At 37.3% G+C, this 19,621-nt stretch overlaps 2 long non-coding RNA genes across 2 annotated transcripts in view; one reads left to right on the top strand and one right to left on the bottom strand.

Annotated features, from left to right (window-relative positions):
* Positions 1-836: 836 nt before the first annotated feature.
* LOC112626733 lies at positions 837-12,357 on the top strand. Its single transcript, XR_003119954.1, has 2 exons — positions 837-908; positions 9,370-12,357. It is a non-coding gene; the product is annotated as an uncharacterized LOC112626733 (long non-coding RNA).
* The window catches only part of LOC112626732, a 36,672-nt gene continuing 18,230 nt past the window's right edge, over positions 1,180-19,621 (bottom strand). Inside the window, exon 2 of the long non-coding RNA XR_003119953.1 lies at positions 1,180-1,570. This is a non-coding gene — a long non-coding RNA (uncharacterized LOC112626732). The remainder of the gene's footprint in view (positions 1,571-19,621) is intronic.

Below are 19,621 nucleotides of genomic sequence, written 5' to 3'. Positions count from 1 at the left end.
GAGATAACATAAAACTGTATAGTGGGAGATAATACCGACGATTTACACAAGCAACAATACTCACCACCTGACTTATTAGGAAATAAAAAATAAATAATTATGGCTTTAAAAATTGGGATTGTTTTGACATCTGAGGAGGAATCCTTTATTCACTCATTTATTGAATACTGTCTAGCTACTGTTCTTGATACTAAGGATACAATAGCAAATAAATACATTCTCTGGAGAAATGTAAGACAAAGCTATGTAGTTTTGACATTTTATCTTTGACAACTCCAAATACAGTCAGAGTCTTACCTTCTCAGTGAGATCTGGTAATTGAACATTTCTTTAGCTTCTTTTACTAGAGATCAAATTTGAATCCCAAGTTACAGAAAAAAAAATACATAATAAAAAACTCTTCAAATCATGGATAAGGCATGATAATAACAATTCCTTTTAACATAAGTTCCAATTTGACTAAATTAATTACCATTTTTATATTACCAAGATTATTTCTGACAGAAGAACATGGACTGGTCTACATTTCTCCTGGCAAAATGATGAGGTAGGGTTGTAGTTTATCTGTAAATGTTTTAGTTCTCACTTAGGAGGCTATAAAAATGATTTAAATTAGGAAGAAATTCTCCTGTCAGTTGCAGAAGGAAAACCATGAGCCTCCTAAGGAAAATCTCTGAGAGTGTGTGTGTGTGTGTGTGTGTGTGTGTGTATGCAAGTGTGGCCAGCTCAAAAGCCATCAGCCAAATAATAAAACTAAAAGAAATATTTACAGATCCATTGTGTGCAACTCTGTTCTCTTGGTTTGTCAGGGAATCATACTTAACTTTCTTATTTCAGGGCTTTTGGCTCAATTCTGAGTAAACAGTGCACATCCATGTGGGAGCAATGAGAAGGAACTGTAGCATCTGGTATGGCTTTAAAAATAACTTCCTACTTATGTAACTGAGACTTTACCAAAGATCAATGAGCTTTTTCAGGTCTGAGACCTAAGGTTGGATGGCATGAAATAGTTCCTTTGGAAGCTGTTGATTCATGTAGCAGTGTTATTTTGAAAGAAAAACATTCCTACCCAAGAAGCAGATGTTAACAGACCATAGCCCTAGAGTCATAACTCTAGGTTATTGAGATCTAAGTTTTTGTTCTCAGCTTCATTTACAATCATTAAGAGCCTTTTACTTCTAGTTACTTCTTTATTGATCTCATACCACACATTTCTTCTAGTCTGTACAAAATGTCAACTTAAGTGAAGTAGGCAAATCTGCATTCACAATCAAGCAAGCCTGCTTCATTACAACACAAAATGGTGCTTATTGGCTCATTGTTTCTTGATGACAATGTTATTCATGATGTTGCTTGTTTCCAAGACAAAAACCACTTTATTGCATTAGTAGCAAAGCCCTGTGATGCCTTTGGAATATGATATTGTAGAACTGTCTTTAGCTTCTCAGCTCTGGGGAGTTGTAGAACATGTTGAAATCAGAACTAATTTGTGGTCCATCTGAAAAAATATTCATCTGGGTTCTCTTTTAAACTTCCTTTGTAAGATGTTTTTCTTCAATGACAAATGCATCTTTAAGTAGAAAGTACTTTCTGAAGAATTCTGAACTTTGACATTTTATAATAAATGTCCCACCATCTCTGGTAAGTAGGAGCCCAATAAATATTAAACCAGTGTATAATAATAGGTCCTAATTATAGGTCCTATGCAATATTTTTGGGGGGATGAATAGGATTAACAAGTGGGTTTCCATACTAATTTATTGACACATCATAAGACATTTCTATGACTTATACATTTTTCCTGTGTTCCCCTTTCCTATTCTTTATTTTCTACAGCATATGAAATTGCTACTCCTGTAAAATGAGTCTGAGATTCAGGGGACACTGAAATACTGGAAGTGATGTATATTTTAGAAGGAAAGTTTGTGTAGGTCTACCTTCACATGTCATCAAAAAGATAGAAAAAAAATAAAAAGAGGAAGACCACATGTCTTGAAGGCTGTAGTGATATCCAGCATATATTTATGGATATATTTATGGTTTGTCATCCTGTCGTCTGATCATTAGCTGTTGATTTAGCTGTTGTGGTTGTTTTTTTTAAAACATTGAACTCTAGGAAAATAATTTATGTATCCTGATTGACTATCTTTGCCTTATTTGTATGAATTATGCAAATTTTAGTCATTCCTATATCCCAAATAATCAAATTATTGTGCTAATAAAAACAGACTGCATATGCTTAGGCCATAGACTCTACCTTCATGTGCTATAAGAAATCTCATTGCTTTTCTCAATCGATTTAATGTAACAAAATGTTTTTTTCATGGAAAAGGAAATAAACACTGAAAGATTTTAGAGAAGCATTATGCAATGTAGAAAAGAATGGAGCAAACACTCAAGAAAAGAGATTTGATGAAAGACCAAGTGGGGCAGATTTGGAAAACTTCTACCTCTAAAAGACTTAAATTTATATATATATATATACATATCAATATTTCAATAAACATTGAATAATATTAATTTACCTTTTTGTTACTTATTATGCCCCAAATGTGTACCCAGAACTCTGCTGGAGGAACACATAGTTAAAGCTTATATCCTTGCTGTTTTAACTTTTAAGCCAATACTGAAATTTACATATTCTCCAGGTGACTGGTTGTGCCAAATATTGTTTGATTTGGTGGATTCCCTCCACATTCTTCTAGAAACTTGATAGAGGCAAAATAATAGGATGTGTCTGTTAGCATCTATGAAGCTGATTACAAGGTTATTGTAATGGAGATTAACTTTTAGAATATGACTAGCAATAACTTTGTCATTAAATTGCATGTAAGAACTGAAATTCTCCATGGTGACCCAATTTCAATCTTTGTATGGTCTTCCCTTCACTCAGAGTGGATTGTTTTCTTGCTTCGTCTTTCCCATGATTATCTGATGCCTACTCTCAAAGAAGCCCTCCAAATCTTTGATATCAATAGTCAACATTCCTGAGGTTGCGGGCCTCCTGTGTTATTTTGAATACATTGCTTCCACTTTGTGCCTTTACGGAAAGAAAAATTTAGAAACATGGTGAGTTCTTTCTTGGCATCTTATTATTTTCATATTTTCTCTTTCTGTAAAAAATTTTTCATCCCAGCAAATGAAATGCAATACAGTTTTCAAAGTCAAACAAAACCTAGCATATTCACATATGGTATTTCCTTTCTAAATATTTATTGTATCCTTTAACTTGGCATTCTGGTTGTGTCAGTGTTGAGACTCATCAATATTATTTGTGTGTGATTTGACAAAACCCATTTCCTTAGCTCCTATCCCAGAGATAATTTTTGTTTTGTTTTTCTTTGTGCTCTGAACGGGCAAAGCCTTCTTAGCTGTCATATAATCTTTAGGGATGCTATTGTGCTCTTGGGAGAAATATTCCTTTGTTCAAAGAAATGATCTGTCAGGGTAGGCTAGACTCAGCAGCAAACCCTGGTAGTGTTTGACCTGTTACATCAAGGACCTTAGCAGCACTTGTATCATTGGGAAGGAGAATAAGGGGATGTGAAATAATTGTATTATCAGGATCTCTAGCCCCTCTGCTCCTGTGCTAAAAAGATAGCTACAGGAATAAGTAATAGTGAGGAGAAATGCCTTTAAAGTAGTTTCTCACACTTAGCAAATTTCATGAACTCCCAAAAAGGCATAAGAAGACAAAAGGCTGAGTGGTATGTTCTTCTCACCAATATGGATGATTAAATGGCTGAGTTGGGGGACAAACTCTTACCTTACGTGGACCATATAAATAAAGGAAAGGAAGGAAGTCATTTGGCTGTAATGTTTTAAGAGAATAGTTATACTTAAAACACCTCCAATTTTTCTGGATCCCATTTTCTGTATCCCATTTTTCTGGATCCTTTTCAGACAAGCAAATGCTGAGGGAATTCATGACCACCAGATGAGCCTTATAAGAGCTCCTGAAGGACGCACTAAATATGGAAAGAAAAGACCATGACCAGCCACTACAAAAACACACTTAAGTACACAAACCAGTGACACTATAAAGCAACCACATAAGCAAGTCTGCAAAATAACCAACTAACATCGTGTTGGTAAGATCATAATCTACAAATATCAATATTAACCTTAAATGTAAATAGGCTAAATGCCTCAATTAAAAGACACAGAATGGCAAGCTGGATAAAGAACCAAGACCCATTGCTACACTGTCTTCAAGAGACCCATCTCACATGCAAAGACACATATAGACTCAAAATAAGGAGATGGAGGAAGATTTACCAAGCAAATGGAAAATGGAAAAAAGCAGGGGTTGCAATCCTAGTTTCTGACAAAACAGACTTTAAACCAACAAAGATCAAAAAAACAAAGAAGGGCGTTACACAATGGTAAAGCGTTCAATTCAATAAGAAGACCTAACCTATCCGAAATATATATACACCCAACACAGGAATACCTAGATTCAAAAAGCAAGTTCTTAGAGACTTTCAAAGAGACTTAGACTCCTACACAATAATAGTGGGAGACTTTAACATCCCACTGACAGATCGTGAAGACAGAAATTTAACAAAGATACTCAGGACCTGAATTCAGCTCTAGATCAAATGGACCTGATAGACATGCACAAAACTCTCCACCCGAAAACAACAGAAAGTACTTCTGTATTAGTCCATTCTCATGCTGATATAAAGAACTTCCTGAGACTCAGTAATTTACAAAGGAAAGAGGTTTAATTTACTCACAAGCCTATAGGGCTTGGGGGGGCCTCAGAAAACTTACAATCATGGCAGAAGGGGAAGCAAACACATCCTTCTTCACATGTCAGCAGGAACAAGAGTGAGTGAAGTAGGGAAACTCCTTGTAAAACCATCCGATGTTGTCAGAACTCAGTCACAGTCATGAGAACAGCATGAGGATAACCACCCCCATGATTCAATTACCTCTCACGAGGTCCCTCCCATGACACATGGGGATTATCGCAACTACAATTCAAGATGAGATTTGCGTGGGGACACAGCCAAAACATATCAGTAGCTCATTGCTGCAGGCTCTTATTCTAAAATTGATCACATAATGAGAAGTAAAAGACTCCTCAGCAAATGCAAAATAACTGAAATAATAATAAACAGTCTCTCAGACCACAGTGTAAGTGTAATCAAATTAGAACTCAAGACTAAGACATTCACTCAACACCATACAATTACATGGAAATTGAATAACCTGCTCCTGAATGACTTTTGGATAAATAAGAAAATTAAGGTAGAAATCAAGAAGTTCTTTGAAACTATTGAGAGCAAAGATACAACATACCAGAATCTCTGGAACATAGCTAAGGCGGTGTTAAGAGGGAAATTTATAGCACTAAAGACCCGCATCAAAAGTTAGAAAGATCTCAAGTTAGCAACCTAATGTCACAATTAAAAGAACTGGAGAATCAAGAACAAACGAAGTCCAAAGGTAGCAGAAGACAAGAAATACCCCAAATCAGAGTTGAACTGAGGGAGACTGAGTCACAAAAAAAATCATTCAGAAGATCAATGAATCCAGGAGCTGGTTATTTGAAAAAATTAATAAAATAGGTTGCTAGATAGATTAATAAAGAAGAAAAGAGAGAAGATTCAAATAAACACAATCAGAAATAACAAGGAAGATATCACCACTGACCCCACAGAAATACAAATAACAGAGAATATTACAAACACCTCTATGTACATAAACGAGAAAATCTACTAGAAATGGGTAGATTCCTGACACATACACCCTTTCAAGACTAAACCAGGAAGAAATTGAATCCCTGCAGCAAACCACCATGGCACGTGTATACCTACATAATCTGTATGTTCTGCACATGTGCCCCAGAATGTAAAGTATAATAAAAAAAGAAAAAAAAAGAAATTGAATCCATGAACAGACCAATAACAAGTGCCGAAATTGAGGCAGTAATAAATAGCCTACCAACCAAAAAAAGCCCAGGATCAGACAGATTCACAGCTGAATTTGAGCAGATGTACAAAAAAAAGCTGGTACCATTCCTACAGACACTATTCCAAAAAATTGAGGAGGAGGGACTCCTCTCCAACTCCTTCTATGAGGCCAGTATCATCCTGATATTAAAACCTGGCAGAGATACAACAAAAAAAGAAAACTTCAAGCCAATACCCTTGATGAACATTGATGCAAAAATCCTTAACTATATACTGGCAAACTAAATCCAGCAGCATGTCAAAAATCTTATCCATCACAATCAAGTAGGCTTCATCCCTGGGATGCAAGATTGGTTCAACATATGCAAATCAACAAATATGATTCATCACATAAACAGAACTAAAGACAAAAACCACATGGTTATTTCAATAGATGCAGAAATGGCTTTTCATAAAATTCAGTATTGCTTCATGTTAAAAACTCTCAATAAACTAGGTATTGGAGGAACATACCTCAAAATAATTAGAACCACATGTAATAAACCCACAGCCAACGTCATAGTGAATGGGCAAAAGCTGGAAGCATTCCCCTGGGAAACCAGCAGAAGACAAGGATGCCCTCTCTCACCACTCCTGTTCATCATAGCATTGGAAGTTCTGGCCAGGGCAATCAGGCAAGAGAAAGAAATAAAGGGCATTATTTTTGAATTGGAATAATTACCTTTACCTCTTTTTACAAAGTGTTAAGGCTGAAGTATTTTTAGCATCTCAGGACAGTTACTCTCATCATATATCAAACTAAATCTCCTAGAAGTAATCTATCCACATCCATATCAATTCAATCTCAGAATGAATGTCTCAATGAGTACTCTGTACCCAAATCCTCTGCTAGAATAAATCCTCTGCCTGTGACAGGAACAGTCCAAAAAGGAAGCTGGGAGTCAGCCCATCACGAGGTTGCTTGATCAGAATCACATGATGAGAAACTCCATATATCCTCCTGATATTCTGAATGACCTGTTGGGTGAGATTCTCCCTTTTCCCCAATTCCTCTTTCCTCCCACACTGAGAGTTCTAGCCTTACAGATGAGAATATGTTAGATTCCTTGTGGATGCTGGGGAAGGGAAAAGGTAATTAAATACTGAATTTGAGCCTGATGAAGTAAGATCATGTTCATAGATCCCATTTGCTGAAGGTTTTTGTCAAGTCAGTTTCTCTCTTTTCCTTAGCCCATGTATTTTGCTCTTGTGAGCAACTTGGGGAGACAGTTAAAAGGTTGAGCATGAATGGCTCCTCCTTGCTGAAAAGATGTCTATATGCCTTATCAACTGTGGGTAAGCCAGATCATCTTGCCATACATAAGACACACATGAGTCATCAACACCTTATCCAGGAAGACACAATTACAGTTTGATCCATTCTGTAAAAATTCTTCAGGATACAGAGAGGACACGTCAACTAGAGGTTAAGTATGTTTGCCTGAAATCAATAATTAAAATTCATTCTCCAAATTGACCTTTTTATGCTAACTCAATATTTGAAATTTGGGTACTGACAAGCTAATATTCTGCTTAAACAATGCCCAGAAAATGGTTACTTGAATTAAGTGTATTATTATTAAAATAATTAAAATTCTACCTTTTGTAAGGTAATAACTTTTCTTTTTTCTTTTTTTTTTTTTTTTTTTTTTTGAGGCAGAGTCTGGCTCTCTTGCCCAGGCTGGAGTGCAGTGGCCGGATCTCAGCTCACTGCAAGCTCCGCCTCCTGGGTTCACGCCATTCTCCTGCCTCAGCCTCCCAAGTAGCTGGGACTACAGGCGCCCGCCACCTCGCCCAGCTAGTTTTTTGTATTTTTTAGTAGAGACGGGGTTTCACTGTGTTAGCCAGGATGGTCTCGATCTCCTGACCTCGTGATCCGCCCGTCTCGGCCTCCCAAAGTGCTGGGATTACAGGCTTGAGCCACCGCGCCCGGCTGGTAATAACTTTTCAAAACATCACATTGAGCCTCTTTTTAATGATTCAAAATGAAGAAGTTAAATTTAGATAAATATCAAGGATTAATCAATAAAAAAGTTAGAGTAATACTAAAAACTGATATGATCTGTATTTAAAACAGTTCTGCTCAGTTCAACAAACATTTATTGAATGCATTTTATATCCTAGGTACTAATGATAAAATGATGAATAAAACATTATTCTTGTCAATCTCAGTGAAGTGATGAGAGAATTGATCTAAACAATAATACATGTAAAAAAATAGGCACTAGAATGTGGTAGTGGATGATGCATAGTAGACTTTGGAGACAGACAGAACTTAATTACTTAATTAATAGAGCTCTGAGCTCTTGCTCGTGCTCTAACTCTGTGTTTTTACATAAGCTACTTCATTCTTCCCTACCTTTGTTTTATCATTTTTGGCACAAAATAGGCATTCAATACATAGAAGCTAACAACAATAATAAAAATATGTATTGGGTACAGAAGTAATATGCCATCGAGAATGATTTTGGGAATTTGATCCAGGAAGACTTGTAAGAGGAGATTATGTGTCCAAAGGGTATTGACACAGGAATAGAAATTTGCTAGGTAGTTAATATTTATAAAAAGACTTCAGGCAAAGAAGACATTTTCAAAGGCAGAGGAGGCAGGAGCTCTAAAACCTGGTAACAGTTTAATATTGCTGTTGCATTCATTAGTTACTGAAAAGTAATGAGACATGAGGCTGGAGAAGAGGCAGGGGCCAGTTTATTAGGAGCCTTTGCCCTGACAAGAGGTTTGAACTTGATCTTTTAGGACAGAGAGTGAATATATACTTTTTTTTTTTGTGATGAGTTGTTTTGTTTCAGCTTTGCTTTATTTTCATTTATTTTATCCAAGGTTTAAAAATGGGATGTTACCTTTAAACTCCGTGATTTTTGGCTTCTCTTAAAAATTTGCCCCAATTAATCTGCATTTTCTCATGGCAGCTATTGATTGGAGATAAGTAGTGTCTGCCTCTTCACAGGAGCATGTGCTCTCTTCATGGGCAGTGAGAAAACTTGGAGGGTTTTAAGTAGACTGGTTATGTGGTGAGCTATGTCATAGGACTCTCCTTGTGTTTTTTCACTATAGTTGAGGAGGAGGAGGCCAGGAGTTGAGAAGGGGTAATTGGATATGACACCACCCAAAGCTAAGTTAATGGAAGAAGGGTACATAATGTGATTCATGTTGGTTAGAGAAAGATACTTTTTTTTTTTTTTAAAGGCAAAGTTAAACATTCCTCTAGAAGAGGAGATGGGAATTTCATATATAGATAATGGTAACTATTATTGGTTGGAAATTAACTCTTGCGGGAGAAGATACCTGAATTTTTAAAAAATATATCACTAAAGAAAAACAGAAAAAATAAAATTAAGCTGCAGTACAAAGTAGACAATCAGACCCAATATTCTTTCTCTCCTCTTCTCAGAACTGGAAATTCCCTGTCTCCCCTTAATCAGCACTGGAAGCAGATGGGAGGAGAATAGCTGTGACTGACTCACACCTTAACCCAGCAAGCCTCAGCATACAAGTGGGAGACCATAAAGTTTTTCAAGACTCCAAAAGAGGCCAAGGGTCTGATAATTGCTGGGAGAAGATCTACTATCCAAGAAGAGAAGAGGAAAAGGATTAAAATCTCCAAGCCCTGGGGATGCAAGAAGAGAATAGCACCGGGGAGAATGAAGAAAGAGTCTATGGGGTGACCCTGCCACTGGAGGGAAATCCGTGTGGAAACGCTGGGCGTCTAGGAAGTGAAGCCTTAGTGATCATTTACAAGAATGAGGGTTAGGTAAAATAAGGGATGCAAAGCCACTTGTAGTCTGTTCTAACCTCACTCCACCACTCTATACAATCTGTGTTTTATCATCTGAAACGTTAAGTAAAGACCTGTTTGGGTCTTCTTTGGAATCCCGTACATTTGAGTTCATTAGTCAGAAAAAGGGAAAATACCACCATCCCATCCTGGAATAGCAGTCATGTACACTTTTATAATGAGAGATTGGGCAGCAAAGGAGGCCCCTTGTGGACCTCACCCAGCCAGAGAAGGAGGCAGAATGTTTGCTTCCCTATCTTGTCCCCTCCCTAGAGGAACACGACATATCGTTCCCTCCATGGGCTTAAGAGAAGGTGCCGGGGTTACAGATAGATGTATCGCAGGCTGTAGAGCACAGGGTCAATTGGGATGTCCATGTACAAGACTAGGGACAGCAGAATCAGTTCAAAGACTTTAAAAATAATTAGGAAAAAAAGGAGGGCCTGACCCAAAGCTTATGAGTGTGGGTAAAGAAGAGATGATGCCATGATATCCCACGTCTCTGGGGCTTTTCTGTATTCCTCTTCCTCTGCATACTGTAATGCCCTCATTCCCGATTTATTCAAAGTCTGTGCTACCTCCACTGTGAAGACTTCCATGAGAAGATTCAGATATTTCTTCTTTTGTGGACACTTTCTACCTTACAAATACGTTAATTTTAACTCAAGGAAGAGTTTTTTTGGAACCCTGTTGGCCTGCTCACAGGAATGTAAGTTCCTTAAATCTAGGGCACAGAGTCTTTGAGAACTGCGGTCACCTACATCAGCATGACATAGCTATCAGGACTAAGAACAGAGACCACTTGTGTCAACGTGAGTTAGTATTTTTTTCCATGAAACATTTGTCCAAGAAAGATAAGACGGTAAACAATAAATAGTTTGCACTTTTTGCCTCAGGTGATTCCTGCAAATCAATTTATCTGAGATAACACTCTGCTTGACTAGGCAAATAGCTCACTTATCAAAAGCAATTTATTCATTAAAACCCTCATCTTACTCCGATGACCAATATGAAGCTATTATGTCCTGACCCCTGCTGCATCTTAATCCATTTTCTACTTTGAAGGGCCCTTTTACGCTACCTGAGTTAGACCTCCAAATCCCTAAATACCTTGTTTTGTACAACATTGCTAAGACTGTCAAGGGGGTGTTCTCTCTTACTACAGTGAGGGAGGCTATCTGGTCATGATATTTGGAAGTATTCAACATCTTTCGGTCTAAATCCATCCTGAAATATTTATGAAACTCATGGCAGTGCTTAATAAATATTTGTTGAAAGAAATATTTAAGAGGAAAATCAGCCTGATGATGTTGGTAGATAGGAAGGTCAAGGATACTTCAAAAGTATGAAGTTAACTTGTGCCATTGCTTAAGAGGGCAAAAACACAAGAGCATATTTTCAGTGAGAAGACAGTGATTTCAATTCTAGGTTTATTGTTTGACATTTCTGGGATGTGGAAATAGAGAGGTCTGATACAGATCCTCTATGCTCAGTGACAAAAGGCCCCCAGGAATAAGATTTGTGAGGAAGGTTGGGAACTTGTTTTCTTAATTAGTGGTTCTCAAAGTGTGATCTTCAGGCCAGGAACATCAGCACCACTGCGGACTTTGTGGAAATGCAAATTTTGGGACCCAGGCCACACCTAATTAATTGAAAAGTCTGCGATGGAGTTCAACTACCAGTGTTTTAAGAAGTCCTCCAGGTGATCTGCTGTACCATGAAGTTTGAGGACCACTACCTTAAAAATTAATCAGAACTACAAAGCTCTAATGCTCAATGCTATCCAGACTTCTGGTGATAAACCTACTAAGGCATGCTAACATTGTGTTCTTTGTACAGCCAGGTCCTTCCTAACACGGAATCTAAGAGGCTGTAAATAAAAGCAATGAAAGCTTTTATTCTATGCATTTGAATGCTGGCTATAGCACTTTCTACTTACGTGTCTTAGGAAGTAAATTGCTTAACCTTTTTGAGCCTAGGGTCCTCATCTGTAAAATGGGAACGCTAATTGTACCTATGTCATTGAATTCTTCCGATGATTAAATGAGTTCATATATGTAAAGTGCATAAAGCTGTAATAAGTTTGCTGCTTTTAAAATCTTCACTCATTTAGAAAGTCACTTTCCCCCCTAAACCTTTTTTTTTTTTTTTTTTTTGAGATGGAGTCTCGCTGTGTTGCTAGAGTGCAATGGCGCGATCTCAGCTCACTGCAAGCTCCTCCTCCCAGATTCACGCCATTCTCCTGCCTCAGCCTCCGGAGTAGCTGGGACTACAGGCACCAGCCACCACACCCGGCTAATTTTTTGTATTTTTAGTAGAGATGGGGTTTCACCATGTTAACCAGGATGGTCTCGATTTCCTGACCTCGTGATTCACCCGTCTCGGCCTCCCAAAGTGCTGGGATTACAGGTGTGAGCCACCGTGCCCGCTCCCCACAACACTTTTTTTTTTAATTTTTTTACTGGCCTAACTAAATATTTAGTCTTTTCAAGTTTATCTCAAACCTCTCACGTGTAAAAGGCCTCTACTGGTTAGCCCTAGAGTTGATTATCTTATATTGCTTGGCTCATAGGAGGTATTTAATAAACACATTAGTTGACTGAATGAGCACTCTAGTCCTCATTTCTTTATTTCTTCTCTGAATTTTATAGATTTATTATCAGTACCTTTTACTTTGACACTAAACTATATCTTGTTGTATTTATGCCTTGCTTCCTAATCATATTATAAGCTCTTGGAAAGGAAGTATTGTGCTTGTCCACTTAACACAGCACCTGGCAGTGCTAACCACACAAATAGAATTCATTAGTAATTTGTGCAAAATGAGGAATTTTTTTGGTCACAATCCACTTACCCTACTAAGTTTTCCAATTTATTATTTTCCTCATCTTACAACCATTTCAAAATCTTAAACTGCTACCACTTTCTCCCAAGGATAGCAAGATGAAAATAACAGAATTTTTTTCCCCATTTCTGATGTCAGCCAGTAAAATCAATCTTATTATGTTGAGCCTCCCTGTCAACCACATAAATTCAGCCTAACATTCCTAAAATTATTCCTTAAATCAAAGCTAGGGTGTTATGTATGACTTGTTACTCTGTGTTTTGTTTTGGTTTGCTTTGTATTTTTGAGATGGAATTTCGCTCTTGTTGCCCAGGCTGGAATCCAGGGCAGGATCTTGGCTCCCTGCAACCTCCACTTCCTGGGTTCAAGCGATTCTCCTGTCTCGGCCTCCTGAATAGCTGGGATTACAGGCGCCTCCCACCACACCAGGCTAATTTTTTGTATATTTATTTATTTAGAGATGGAGTTTTGCTCTTGTTGCCCAGACTGAAGTGCAATGGTGAGATCTTGGCTCACCGCAACCTCCACCTCACAGATTCAAGCATTATTCTTGCCTCAGCCTCCCGAGTAGCTGGTATTACAGGCATGTGCCACCATACCTGGCTAATTTTGTATTTTTTTGTAGAGATGGGGTTTCTCTGTGTTGGCAAGGCTGGTCTCGAACTCCTGAACTCAGATAATCTACCTGCCTCAGCCTCTCAAAGTGCTGGGATTATAGGAGTGAGTCACTGCACCTGGGCTGACCTGTTAATCTCAAGCCAGAATAATGGCATGCTCTATCTCTCCAGAAGGACACCTTTATGGCTAAGAAACAATGTTGCTTATTCTCTATGTAACTCTATTTTACCAGTAACTTACTTCAGCTTTCCTTTAACCTATCCAGTAAGCTTGCTGTTTTGTGTAGCACTGAATTGAAATTCTACTGGAACAGAGGATTTATAATGTCCCATCTTATGTAGTTATGAAACTCCTTTAAACATATACAGAATTAATATAATGTATATAATGAAAGGTGAATATTAGAGCCAAATAAATCTGATATCAAAATTTTAGCTTTGTTACTAGTTTGCTTTGTGACCTTTACTAAACCACTCAATACATATGAGCTTCTTCTATTTACTCATCTGTAGACAGGGACATAAATATTCACTTATGATGTTATGTGTGGAGATTAAATAAGACAAGTTATGTATAAGTGAAAATTATTCAATACGTGATGAATTATAACAAAACAAAGAGAGCAAAGTAGTGTAAATATCAGAAACAGAGGCCATTCTAGAGTCTAGAGACACATTGGCATCATGAAAACATGATCTCTGGTATTGTGGAATTAGTTCTATTCTGAAATTCTATTTAAATTTTATTCAAGAGTGGCCCCATCAAATCTCAAATTACTTTACTTTTGATAATTGATCTTCAAGTAAGATCCCTTAATTAATTATGTAACTGAAAGGTCTCTGCCACACTTCTATCCTGAGAGATTGTTCACAGTTCACATGTGACTTCGTAGACCAGGAAATCTCATAACCCCTAGACAAAGGCTTGCTGCAGCTATTCACTGAGCACATCTCAGTACTTCCTCTGGAAAATCCTGAGTGTCCTTTCTCCAGGATATGTGGAAATAGTTGTTCTCTCCAAAGGCTCTTTTTATTTTTCTCCATAAAACTCTAGAGGGAACAGTGAGAAACTGAAAATCCAATGATACCTTTTTTCCTTTTATCCAGAAGGATGTGTGCATTCAAGAGGAAAGCAGAAAAGTCTCTGCGTAGGCAGGATCCAGGTGGTCTGGATGGCAGAGATTGTTCTGAAGGGCGGTTTGGAGATAAGAAAATAATAATATACAAGCATGTCACATGATTTGTAAGAATACTGTTTTGTGGAAAAAAGCTGAAAGGATTCCCTTTGAAAACTGACACAAGACAAGGATGCCCTCCCTTACCACTCCTATTCAACATAGTATTGGAAGTTCTTGCTGGGACAATCAAACAAGAGAAAGAAATAAAGAGCATCCAAATAGGAAGAGAGGAAGTCCAATTATCCCTGTTTGCAGACAACATGATTCTATATCTAGAAAACCCCATAGTTGTGGCCCAAAAGCTCCTTCAGCTGATATACAACTTCAGCAAGTTTCAGGATATAAAACCAATGTATGAAAATCACTAGTATTTCCGTACATCAACAACAGCCAAGCTGAGGGCCAAATCAGGAATGCAATTTCATTCACAATTGCTACAAAAAAGAATAAAATACCTAGGAATACAGCTAATCAGGGAGGTGAAAGATCTCTACAATGAGAGTTGTGAAACAGTGCTGAAAGAATTAGAGGTGACACAAAAAAGCAGAAAAACATTCCATACTCATGGATAGGAAGAATCAATATCATTAAAATGGCCATACTGCCCAAAGCAATTTACAGATTCAATGTTATTCTTATCAAACTACCAATGACATTCTTCACAGAACTAGAAAAAACTATTTAAAAATTCATATGAAACTAAAAAGGAGCCTGAATCACCACGGCAATCCTAAGCAAAATGAACAAAACTGGAGACATCATATTATCTGACTGTAAATTATGCTACAGGGTTACAGTAACTAAAACAGAATGATACTGGTACAAAAACAGACATAGAAAAATGGAACAGAATAGAGAGGCTAGAAATAAGGCTGCACATCTACAGCCAACCGATCTTCGACAGAGCTGACAAAAATAAGCAACAGGGAAAAGAATCCCTATTCAATAAATAGTTCTGGGATAACTGGCTAGCCATATGCAGAAGATTGAAATTGGACTCCTTCCTTACATTATATAAAAAAAATCAACTCAAGGTGGGTTAAAGACTTAAATGTAAAACCCAAAACTATAAAAACCCTGGAAGGTAACCTAGGCAATACCATAATTGTGGATATAAGAATGAACAAAGATTTCATGATGAAGACACCAAAAGCAATTGGAACAAAAGCAAAAATTGGCAAATGAGATATAAATAAATGTAATAACTTCTGCATAGCAAAAGAGACCATCAACAGAGTAAACACACGACCTACAGAATGGGAGAAAATTTTTGCAAACTACACAGCTGACAAAAGTCTAATACCCGGTATTTATAAGGAACTTAAACAAATTTACAAGAAAAAACCCACAACCCCATTAAAAAGTGGGCAAAGGATATGAGCAGACACTTTTTAAAAGAAGACACTCATTCAGCTAACAAACATATGAAAAAAACCTCAATATAATTGATCGTTAGAGAAATGCAAATCAAAACCAGAACGAGATACCATCTCACAGCAATCAAAATGGCTATTACTAAAAAGTCGAAAAATAACAGATGCTGACAAGGTTGTGGAGAAAAGGGGACACTTACACACTGTTGGTGAGAGTGTAAAATAGTGATCCATTATGGAAAACTGTGGCGATTCCTCAAAGAGCTAAGAACAGAACTGCTATTTGATCCAGCAATCCCATTACTGGGTATATACCTAGAAGAATATCCATCATTCTACCATAAAGACATGTGCACATGAATGTTCATTGCAGCACTATTCACAATATTAAAGACATAGAATCAACCTAAATGCTCATCAATGACAGATTGAATAAAGAAAATGTGGTACATATACACCATGGAATACTATGCAGCCATAAAAAAACAAGATCATGTCATTTGTGGGAACATGGATGGAACCGGAGGCCATTATCCTTAGCAAACTAATGCAGGAACAGAAAACCAAATACTGCATAATCTAACTTATAAGTGGGAGCTAAATGATGAGAACTTGTGGACACAAACAGGGGAACAACAAACACTGGAGCCTGCTTGAGGGTGGAGGCTGGGAGAAGGAAGAGGAGCAGAAAAAGTAACTATTGGGTACTGGGCTTAGAACTTGGATCTGTATAACAAATTCCCATGTCACGAGCTTACCTGTGCAACAAACCTGCACTTGTACTCCTGAACCTCAAATAAAAGTTAAAAAATAATATTTAATTTATTTTTCTTGCAAAGCACCTGGAACAATTTCTTGATTGATATTCTGAATCTAGTTGTATGTTCCACTGATTCACACATGAGAATAGCTACTATCATTCCTGCTTTCCTCTCATCATCTCTTTTGGGAACAGAATCATTCTGAGACTCAATAAAGGGGGAAGTGGCATTCTTAAGTAACCTGGGGTTCAGAAGTGGAGGCAGCAAATAACTAGGGCCAGTTTTCAGAAGCTGACTTCAAAGAAAAACTCATTTCCAGCTGGAGCACAGATTTGGCTGCAGGCCTTCTGCTGCAAGTCTTCAGCTGTAAATTTCTTTTTCAGATAGCCGAATACACCTTCATTTATATTAATATGCTTTCTACATTTCAGAAGGCAAATCTCTCTAAGGGGTCTAGAAACTCACGTCATTCATACATCGGTATAAATTGCTTACTTGAATTCAATAAGTTATTACTCTCTGGAATTCTACATTATGAAACCTATACAAATGGGTGGTAGATTAAACAGAAGAGTAAACCACTGACACCTATAAATAATAATTGAGTTGATTAAATTACAGCTACATCTATTTTGTGCTGTAATTAATATGTGTTCTCTATTCTTCCTCCTGTGGGGAAAAGCAAAGGGGTGTTTTTAATTCTTATATAAACATGATGCCCAACTCTCACTTACGACTATAAAAAAAGTGTGCTGTCAGGAATAGTCAGAATGTTCCCACTATTCAAATTTGGTTTTGATTTATAAAAGCCTCCTTTTGGCATCTGTGCTTCCTAGTTATTTCAGTGCTTTTTCAATGTCATGGTCTCATCATCCTTTTGAATATCTTGAAAAAGTAGTCAACATTTACTTCTGTTTCCTCTTTTCTATTTCAAAACTTTGTAGTCCAAATTTTGTCCCCACTGTTTTCTCAAATCACTTTACACAGCAAAATGATGCCTTCATGTTAGTCAAATTTGAAGGGCTCCTCTATGTTCCATACACTCAATTTTATTGCAAAGTTGAAACATCTTCTCCGTATCTTTGATTCAGTGTTTTTTTTCTTCCATCTGATTTACTCGCTTCTCTTCCAGTGCCCTTTGTTCAAAAGTTAGAAGACTTCCTTAAAGACACTTCCGTGACTTAAACCAGTGGTTCTCAGCTTTGGTTGTACGTTAGAATCACCTGGGAAATGTTGAAATACTAATGATGCCTGGGTACTATCCCGAAAGGTTCTGAATTAATTATTCTGAAGTACAGCCTGAGTATTTGGAGTTTTTATTAACAGGCCCCCAGATGATTCTGTTATTCTGCCAGGAGAGAAAACAGTCTTAAACTGTGACTCAAATTTCAGGGAAGGCTATTATTTTTTCTTTGAGGCTCCAACAAAATTGGTTCGAGCTCCTGTTCCATGGGAAGCCCCAGGTCCTTTTAAAATAACTTTTAATCCTGGGGATTGACATTCTTGTGGTCCTTTCTGGTTACAAGTTTTTAACTTTCTCAATAGTTCATTTCATTTGCATCTCACCTCCTTAACCAAATGGTCCTCTTACTTCTGCTCTACACAAATCAAGATGTAGACCTTGGCCCCCTTTCCCTGAACCACACAGGGAAGACATTTTCATGGTGGTAGACTTTTCTGAAGATTTGGGTCAATCTAAAGGTTTTGCATTCAGGCAAATAAGCCTGGAAAATTTCTCTGTGGACTCTAACTTCCTCCCATTTACCTGAGGGTTCTTTTGCCTGAAAGACCATTCTCATATGTTAATTATCCTCTTATTCTAAGTCGTGTAGATTTCCATCCCTTTGGCTCACTTCTCAGTGTCAGTCTTATCAGTCTCTTAAAATGGAATAGAGTAGTATATAGGTTAATTTTTCCTCTAATATAAATTATACCTCCTCATGAGGTAACTGCAAAATCAGTAGACTGGGAGAGATATAGAAGAGGAGGTTTAAAAAGGAAAAGAAAAAGCTTATTACTCACAATGTATTTCAATCCCTGCTCCTGCCCAAGTCATAAAGAAATCTAATGTCAGAAGAGACACAAACAAAATCAGGAATCAAAGCAAGAAATTAATCCAGATGAAAAAGATTTGAAATAAGTATGCTTTGGGTGTTCAAACAGATGAGTGAGGCATGGTTTCCACTTTTAAAAGACACCAAATTATTTATTAACACAGACAAAAATGAAACTGGTAGATATTAAATATAATTGATCATACTTCTTAGAAATAAAAAAAATATAGTCATTGAAATAACAATGTAATCACTTCAGTTATTCATTACAGTTTAAGAGACTACCCCAAAATTTAGTGGCTTAGAGCAAGTCTTCTCATGATTCTAGTTTGGGACCTTGGGGGAGTGCTCAATTAGGAACATTGGCTGGGGTGCCTTATTTAGCTACGGTCAGACGGTGCCTGGACTGTGCTAGAAGGTCCCAGAAATCCTTCATTCACAAGTCTCAGGCTTTCACCACGTTGCTTTTTTCTCTCTATCTTGTGTTTCATCATTCAGTAATCTAGCTTATGCTTCGTTAAAACACGGTAGCTGGTTTACTGAGGAGAATATGAAAGCAAAAAATGCAAGGCCTCTTGAAGAACCGGCATGGGCACCGTGTCACTCTGCCACAGTCTATTGGTCAGCTGCATATAGGACTGACCTAGGTTCATGGCGAAGGAACACAGACTCAATCTCTCCCTGGTGGGATTGGTAAAGTTTCATTGCAAAAAGCACGTGGGATGGGAGACAGTGCTGTGTTTATCTTTGGAAACACAGTCGTCTGCTGCAATAGACTGAATAAACTCTATAAGAAAAATAAAAAATTGGAAGGAATGACCCAGAAAACAGCATAAATAAATAAATAAATAAATAAATAAATAAAATGAATGGGCAGCTGAGAGGGGATTGATAGAAAGAGTAGTTGAGAGAATAACAAAGAAGCAATATTTAGTGAGATTGTTGCTAAACATTTTCCCAAACTGAAGAAAATAATGAGCCCTAACATCAAAGTAACTCTGAGTAACAAAATAAATAATGATACATCCATGCCTAGAAAG

This window comes from Theropithecus gelada, chromosome 6 (assembly GCF_003255815.1).
Source record: "Theropithecus gelada isolate Dixy chromosome 6, Tgel_1.0, whole genome shotgun sequence".
Lineage (NCBI taxonomy): Eukaryota > Metazoa > Chordata > Mammalia > Primates > Cercopithecidae > Theropithecus > Theropithecus gelada.
The sequence above is the reverse complement of the archived record's forward strand: the minus strand, read 5'-3'. Positions and strand labels throughout refer to the sequence as shown.